The sequence below is a fragment of the Microcebus murinus genome, chromosome 24, assembly GCF_040939455.1.
Source record: "Microcebus murinus isolate Inina chromosome 24, M.murinus_Inina_mat1.0, whole genome shotgun sequence".
NCBI classification, from domain to species: Eukaryota; Metazoa; Chordata; class Mammalia; order Primates; family Cheirogaleidae; genus Microcebus; species Microcebus murinus.
The window spans coordinates 26,473,984-26,481,939 of record NC_134127.1 but is presented as its reverse complement, the minus strand read 5'-3'; positions in this window follow the sequence as shown (position 1 = coordinate 26,481,939).

The following is a 7,956-nucleotide window of genomic DNA, read 5'->3' as shown; positions in this document are numbered from 1 at the left end:
CCCACTTGCTAACAATTCTCAGGGACACGAGGCCAGCAAGGGGACAAACCTAGAGGAGAATCCCAGGGTGAAGACTCATGCGGGCACCTGGTATCGCCTCCTCGTCCTGCTTGGAGTCAGGCACTCACCCCCATGCCTTCAAGTCCTGCTGCGGTGCCTCCTCCCCCAGGAAGCCCTCCTTGCTGTTCCTCACCTTGTCACTGACACTTCCCCCCACGGGTGGGACGGGTGCTCCACACCGATGAGTGGGACCCGTCCTTTCGATTAGTTTTCATGCCTGTGAAGCTGAGGCGATCCTGTTCTAACGTGCTGTGCTCCCAGAGGTGCTGGGATGGATGTTTTCTAAGTCCAGGGCATCTTTTTTTGTTTCTTTCTTTTTTTTTTTTAACAGACTTTAAAAAATAGTAGTTTTAGGCTCACATCAAAATTGACAGGAAGGTCCAGAGATCCCCCATAACTCCCCAGCCTCCCCCATTGCCAATAGCCCCGTCAGAGTTGGGGCAGCTGCTACCTCACCGTGCGGTCATGGAGAGACCACCTGACTTCTCTGGGCCTCAGGCTTCCCCTCTGTGAAATGGGGAGAACCACAGGACCCGCTTTCCAGCAGCGTTGAGTGGTGAATGTGTTGATTTACATACAGTAGCGCAGAGCCGGGCACCCACGAAACTCTCAGAAGAGTTGATGGTGACAATGATTACTCAGTTTTCACTTTGGAAGAGTGACCAAGTTCCACCACTCCGAAGAATCGCTGAGCTCGGGCAGGACAGTAGGTATGGTCCTCCTGTACCCAGGAGCATGAGGCTGGCAACGAGGGAGCCCCTGGCGTTGTTTACCTACAGATAGTTTTCCTAAAATAGATGCGTAGGAGCTTCTGCACAATGGGTGGAAAAGGTGAAAACTATCCAGCCAGGCCATGGTGGCAGCTCAGCGAACCTGAACCCCGAAGGCCAATATTCGGCTGGAAAAATACACAGTTAAACAACGTAAGAATTAAATTTAGAGATTAGGAAAAATCACCGAATTTGGGGACTTTACCCAGGAACCTAGCTCGAATGTTGGCAACGGGGTCACCTGGTCAGCAGGAGTCCGGCCGGTTCCTGTGTTGCTCTCTCGCTCTCCGCGTGGGCCAAGGCCGCCGGGCCTGGCGTCTTTCCTCACGCCGTTAACACGGCCGGCTAATGACGCCCTGGCGCGGGCCCAGAGAAAGGCTTGTTTAGAGCGCTTCCTCTGCACTTCACTGGCATAAACATGTGTTCTGGGTTTGGGCTATTTTCCAAGTTGGATTACATGATAAACAACAGTTTTGTTTTTTTTTTTTTGTGAGTAAAATTTTAACTGGGTACTTTGCAAAACACAATTAAAAAAATATTTGGAGAAACTATTAAGTAGAAAAGTTAGAGACATAAAGAATTGTCAGTGGCTGTAAAAATGTTTGCCACTAAGTCGCTTGTTTATTTCTTGATGCCAGGAAAGACCCACTTGGCCACATTTCTGACTAGTAACCTGTATTTCCCATAGAGCTGGGGACTTTCTTCTACAGACTATCACCTATCTCATTTTAAGGATAAAGGGGGAAAGTGAAAAGTTCAAGACATCAGTAAGGATCTGGCTTGAATCTGCTGAGAAATTCAGAACAGCGTTCATGTCTACAATTTGCAAAGCAAATCAACATACTACAGAGAAGTAAATTAACCCCGAATGACAGAATGGAAGGATGGTTCCCATGTAGCCTCATAAATTTCCTGCTCGATGCATTTCAAGTCTCTGATTTCTAATAAAATTCTCATGAGAACATAGTATTGCTCCATAAAACTCCTGAACTTTCCCCATGAGAACCGGCTGGTTTATAAGGGCACAAGAGTTCAAGGCTGTGGTTTATTTATTAAAAATTTCTCAGTAAATATATCATGGCCCACTGGATAGCGCCCCACAATTGCGGGAGGCCATGTATCATTGCTGCTATCCCCAAATATGCAGAAAAACAAGAAGAAGCACGTCAGGAACTCTCTGAACCAGAAACAAAACAAAACAAAAAACTGGAACCTTTTATTTTTCTAAGGGAAGTTCTAAGGTCCTTTTGTTTACCTTTGACCCCAAGGGACCTCGTGGGAGTTTCACATTTGCACTATGAAAGAAAGTGTGAGCGTTCTTGCCGGGATGGTTGAGGGGCTGATTGGGGGTCCAGGAAGCAGCAGAAGGGAAGCGTGGTTTGTCCTTGTCCCTGTCTGGGTCAAGCATCTCCCTGGGAGGACCGGGCAGAAACACGCTGCAGCTGGGTCTTGCGAGCTCTTGGAGGGATTTCAAACGTCCTCGAGAAAAGATGTGTATGGATCTGTCTAGTCACAGAGGTAAGGGATTCATGCTCCTGCGCAACCCCACGTGCCTGGCACCTGGAAAAACAGGTTCACTCACGTCGTGTTTTTCACCTGGGCTACGCACTTGGCTACAAGCTTTAGAGGTTTTACCTCCCTTGATCCTGCACGTGATACAACGACACGGCCGTCATTTTCACGCCCGTTTCAGAGAGAGGGACACTTCCTACTGAAAGGCTAAGTGACTTGCTGAAGTCACGCACCTTGCCAGGGACAGAGTGGGAAACTGATCCCGGCCGATGATCTTTCGAATGTGGCCGCACAGAGCGCCAGAACGAGACTTTGAGGGGGTGCCCCTCCAAGGAGAGTGGCGTGAATACCCCGGAGCCTTTCTCCTTTTGACCTCATACATCAGGGGTCCTCTAACTTTGTAAACAGGGGGCCAGTTCACCGTCCCTCAGACCGTTGGAGGGCCGTTGGGGGGTGCGGCGCACATTCCACACATGCGCACTGTGGGCCGGGGCCAGTCGGCTGCTAAGCAGGACAGGCGGCGGTGGCGGCAAAAACACCCGGTGGGCCGGATAAATGTCCTCGGCAGGCTGCATGTGGCCCAGGCCGTAGTTTGAGGACCCCTGCGTGGTCTGGCGCTAACATGTGCAGCGCACCGTCATGGGGTAGCAGCTGCGCTGGCGTATTCACTGCCAGCCTCGAGGAAGGGCTGTCGGCTTCCCTGCGACTTTCTGCCACGGGCCCAGATGCGCGCGAACTGGACTTGGCATTTCCAGCACCAGCTGCAGCCCTGGCCCACGGAGGCTCAACCAGGCATTTTACTCGACAAGAATGTGCTTCGGCTTACAGCTGAGAAAGCATAATTAAAAAACCCAACTTTGATCAATTTTAATTTTTAAAGCAGTTTAGGTTTACAGCAAAATTGAGAGAAAGGTACAGAGATGTTCCACCTACCTCCGGCCCCCACGCCCAGCCTCCCCCATTACCAATATCCCCTACCACAGGGGTGTGTTTGTTGCAACTGATCAACCGATGAACCTGCATGGACGTGTCATTATCCATAGCTTACATCAGGGGTCACTCTCGGTGCTGCACAGTCTGTGGGGTTGGGCACATGCATGACGACCTGAGTCTGCGGTTTCAGGACCATGTGGAATCATTCCACTGCCCTAAAAGTCCTCTGTGCTTGGCCCCTTCATCCTTCCCTCCCTCCAACCCCTGGAAACCCCTGGAAACCAGTGATCCTCCGCTGTTTCCATAGTTTTACCTTTTCTAGAATGTCATATAGTTGGAATCACACAGTACTGTGCTTCCCCAAAAATAAGACAGGGTCTTATATTAATTTTTCCTCAAGAAGACACCCAGGGCTTATTTTCAGGGATGTGTTATTTTCCCCTCAAAGCCTCAGCTCGCAGCACGCACAGGATGGCCGGGACCTGACAGGGGAGCCAACCTTGTGGGTGGGGCTGCCCGCACCTTTCCTGTCACCTGTGGGATGGCAGCTGTCACGATGGGGCAGATGAGAAGGGCTGCTCGTCTTCTTTACCGCTCCGAGACAAAATGCATGGGTTGTGCAGACCCGCGCAGCCACGCCCAGCACTGGGGCTTATTTTCGGGGTGGGGCTTCTACTGCGCAAATGCTTAGAAATCCTGCTAGGGCTTATTTTACGGGTGGGTCTTATTTTCAGGGAAACACAGTACATAGCCTTTTCAGACTGGCTTCCTTCACTTAGTAACACGCATTTAAATTTCTTCCTTGTCGTTTCGTGGCCTGGGAGCTCACTTCTTTTCAGTGGTTGTAACATCCCACTGTCTGGGAGGAGCAGACCCCCCTCACCAAACTGAAAAGTCCGCCAGGCCTGTGGAGTCAGAGCTGGGCGTGGGTCCCACAGCCCTGGCGGCCGTTCTGGAATTCCCTGTCCCTGAACAGATGCAGAAGATGACCCCTTTGTCCTTAATGACAACACCGATGAGTCCCCCACAGTCAGCGTCAGCGGACCGGGCCCCAGGAACGTGCCTGGCAGTGCCCTGGCCGCAGCCCAGCGTCCTGGATGTTCGTCAGTGCTGACCTCCCGTTCAAGGGAGCTCGCTGTTGGAAATGGAAAGCTGTCACGCTCCTTTCCGCGGGGGACGATAAGACCACGGTGACACGCCTGATTATCCTCAGGAACCCCGAGCCGCGCCTCCGAGCAGGCCGGCAGCGCCGGGAAAACGCGAGACGCCCTGCACGTGCCGAGCCCCGCATGCCCGCGGGCGTTGGTGTGTCGGGCTGAAACACCGGCTGAAAGCGCCCGCTCACGGCCGAGGACGGGGCGGGGCCCGCGGGCGTTGGTGTGTCGGGCTGAAACACCGGCTGAAAGCGCCCGCTCACGGCCGAGGACGGGGCGGGGCCCGCGGGCGTTGGTGTGTCGGGCTGAAACACCGGCTGAAAGCGCCCGCTCACGGCCCAGGACCGGGCGGAGCCCGCGGGCGTTGGTGTGTCGGGCTGAAAACACCGGCTGAAAGCCGCCGCTCACGGCCCAGGACCGGGCGGAGCCCGCGGGCGTTGGTGTGTCGGGCTGAAAACACCGGCTGAAAGCGCCCGCTCACGGCCAGGACGGGGCGGGGCCCGCGGGCGTTGGTGTCTCGGGCTGAAAACACCGGCTGAAAGCCGCCGCTCACGGCCCAGGACCGGGCGGAGCCCGCGGGCGTTGGTGTGTCGGGCTGAAAACACCGGCTGAAAGCGCCCGCTCACGGCCAGGACGGGGCGGGGCCCGCGGGCGTTGGTGTGTCGGGCTGAAACACCGGCTGAAAGCGCCCGCTCACGGCCGAGGACGGGGCGGTGCCCGCGGGCGTTGGTGTGTCGGGCTGAAAACACCGGCTGAAAGCGCCCGCTCACGGCCAGGACGGGGCGGGGCCCGCGGGCGTTGGTGTGTCGGGCTGAAACACCGGCTGAAAGCGCCCGCTCACGGCCGAGGACGGGGCGGTGCCCGCGGGCGTTGGTGTGTCGGGCTGAAAACACCGGCTGAAAGCGCCCGCTCACGGCCAGGACGGGGCGGGGCCCGCGGGCGTTGGTGTGTCGGGCTGAAACACCGGCTGAAAGCGCCCGCTCACGGCCGAGGACGGGGCGGTGCCCGCGGGCGTTGGTGTGTCGGGCTGAAAGCCGCCCGCTCACGGCCCAGGACGGGGCGGAGCCGGGGCAGCGCAGGAGCCGGGCAGCGCGCGAGCGCCCCCTGGCGCCCACAGGCAGCCGCGCTGCCAGCCCGGGCGTCCCGGCCGGCCCTCCTGCGCAGGCTGGGCCGCAGGTCCCAGCGACTCTGGCCCTGGAAGCAAGGGTGTGAAGCAGCCCCTCCATCGCCTGCGCGTCCCAGCGGCCGCTGCACAGCGTCTTCACTGCAGAGCCACGTGTCGCTGGGATGCTCCGCTCTGCCAAGAGCCGGCTCTTCCCAGCCTCGAGCTGTGGCTCCGTGGTGCCAGGAGTTGAAAGCAGAGAAGGCCCTTGACACTCATTTCAAGCCTAAGTCAAAACTAAACCAGATTAAGATTTTCACTGACAATGACTAAAACTTCCGAATGTTTTTATAACCTTACAGAATTCACCTTGGGCCTTTGTCTACCTAACTCCTAATCTATCACATCACCTCCTGGGCGAACACACACACCCCCCTCCAAATTCTTAGGACGTTTAGAATGGAAAGTTGGATCTGATTAAGCAAACCTTTGCCATTCACTCTGCAGTGACTGTCATTTAAAACAACCAGACCAAAAAAATCAATAACTAGAATTGGTCACCTTTTCTCCACTGCTCCTCGAAGTTCTTGGGGTGAGAGGGGAAGGCAGGGGCCTGGCATTTTTGGAATTCCTGCTCTGTTTTGAGCAGGAGTTGCTGCGTTAGCTGCTTCATAAGAGTCAAATGACTCTTTTGTCATCAGTCCTAATGGTGATCACCTGTGAGTCCCTAAGTCCAGGGAAGGGTCTGTGTCCCAATGCCCCGGACTCCGTGGAGGAAGCTTCTGCCCCTTTGTGCAGTACAAGGTCACCAGACAAGGGCAAGATTTTGTCCTTAAGTAATTTTATGGCTTTGGAGCACTCACTGTAAAACCACCAGCATAAGCACGCTGGGACCCCTTGGGACGCATTTGCAGTGGGATGAGCCGGTGAGGCAGGACGGGGGTGCAGGCATCCCCTTTGTCCCTAGTCCCAGGCAGCTGCAGACCCCTGGCCAAGCAGGATGACTCCCTAATTCCCCCCTCTATGGAGGGCAGCTGGGAGGCTCAGCCCGAGGAACCATTAAAGCAGGGGTCCTCAAGCTTTATAAACAGGGCCCAGTTCACTGTCCCTCAGACCGTTGGACGGCTGTTGGAGAGAGCAACACACATCCACACCTGCGCACTGTGGGCCCGGGACGAGCCGACTGCTAAGCAGGACAGGCGGCAGCGGTGGCAAGAACACTGGGCGGGCCGGATAAATGCACTTGGCAGGCTGCATGTGGCTCATGGCCGAAGTTTGAGGACACCTGCATTAAAGAAACAAAAGGAAGGATTCTACCACTTGGGTGAGACAGTTCATTTCCACAGTGGATTTGCATAAGGATTCCGCAGCCTGCCCGGGCCAGTGAGCGACGTCCTCGCTTTACAGAAAAGGAACCCGAGGCTCAGAGAGATTAAGTCAGTTATCTGTGATCACAGAACGAGCTAGAAAGAGAGCTGGGAAGAGAACCCAGGTCTCAGGGCCCACTTTGTTCTTCCCTCAAAGGCACCGTGAGCCCAAAGCTCCTTTCTCCAGTGTCTGGCCAAACTTCAGGTGTAAGAACAAGAAGAAAAAAGTAAATCTCCTTTCTTTGATCTAATTCTCCATCTTTTAAGGTAAGTTAAAGACCAAGAGTCACCTTTCAGTCCCAAATTTTAGGGTCTGCATGGTAACCTTTAGTAGGCCTTGGTTGTTTGGTTTTTGTTTGTGTTCTCTTAGCTTCAGCTTAAAGGGCACACCAAGAACAGAAATTAAATATAAATAGAACAGAAATCCATAGTGTTTATTTTGTTTCCAATCTCACCTTCCCCTCTTTCTATCCCTTCTCCCACCCCCAGCTTTGCCAGTTTGTAAACAAATCAGAAAAAATCCCCAATGGGCTGAAAACCTGTCCACGGTTTACTCCAGCTGGAAAGAATTGTGTTCCGCCAAGAGTCAGACCCATTTACGATGGAAACCCTGACGGGCGATGCTGTAATTATGGTCTTGCTATAATGAATGTATCTGTGTGGTCAAAGCCATGGATTTTTCCATGGTATTTTTCCATGGGAGATTTCCTCCCTGAGAGATGTTAACTTAAAATCTGGATTACAGCTTTGACTTTAAACCAGGATCTCTCCTGGCATTGCTAGAACCTAAAGTTAACTGTTATATTGACTTTGGTAGTCACGATTAGCAAGGGAGACATTAGATTGATTTTTGCGAGATTAACGGGGGTGGGGAGGCGGGAGTTTGGTGGTGGACTTAGGAGCTGACTTCAGTAAACTCCCAGAGTCTTAGCCAGGGAGTATTTTCTTTCTTCTCTGACTGGTGGCTACATTAAAGTAGAAACATTGGCTAGAGCTGTCTGGTATTAGGGTGATCAACTATGTCAACTGGCCTGGGACCATCCAGTTTTACCATGAAA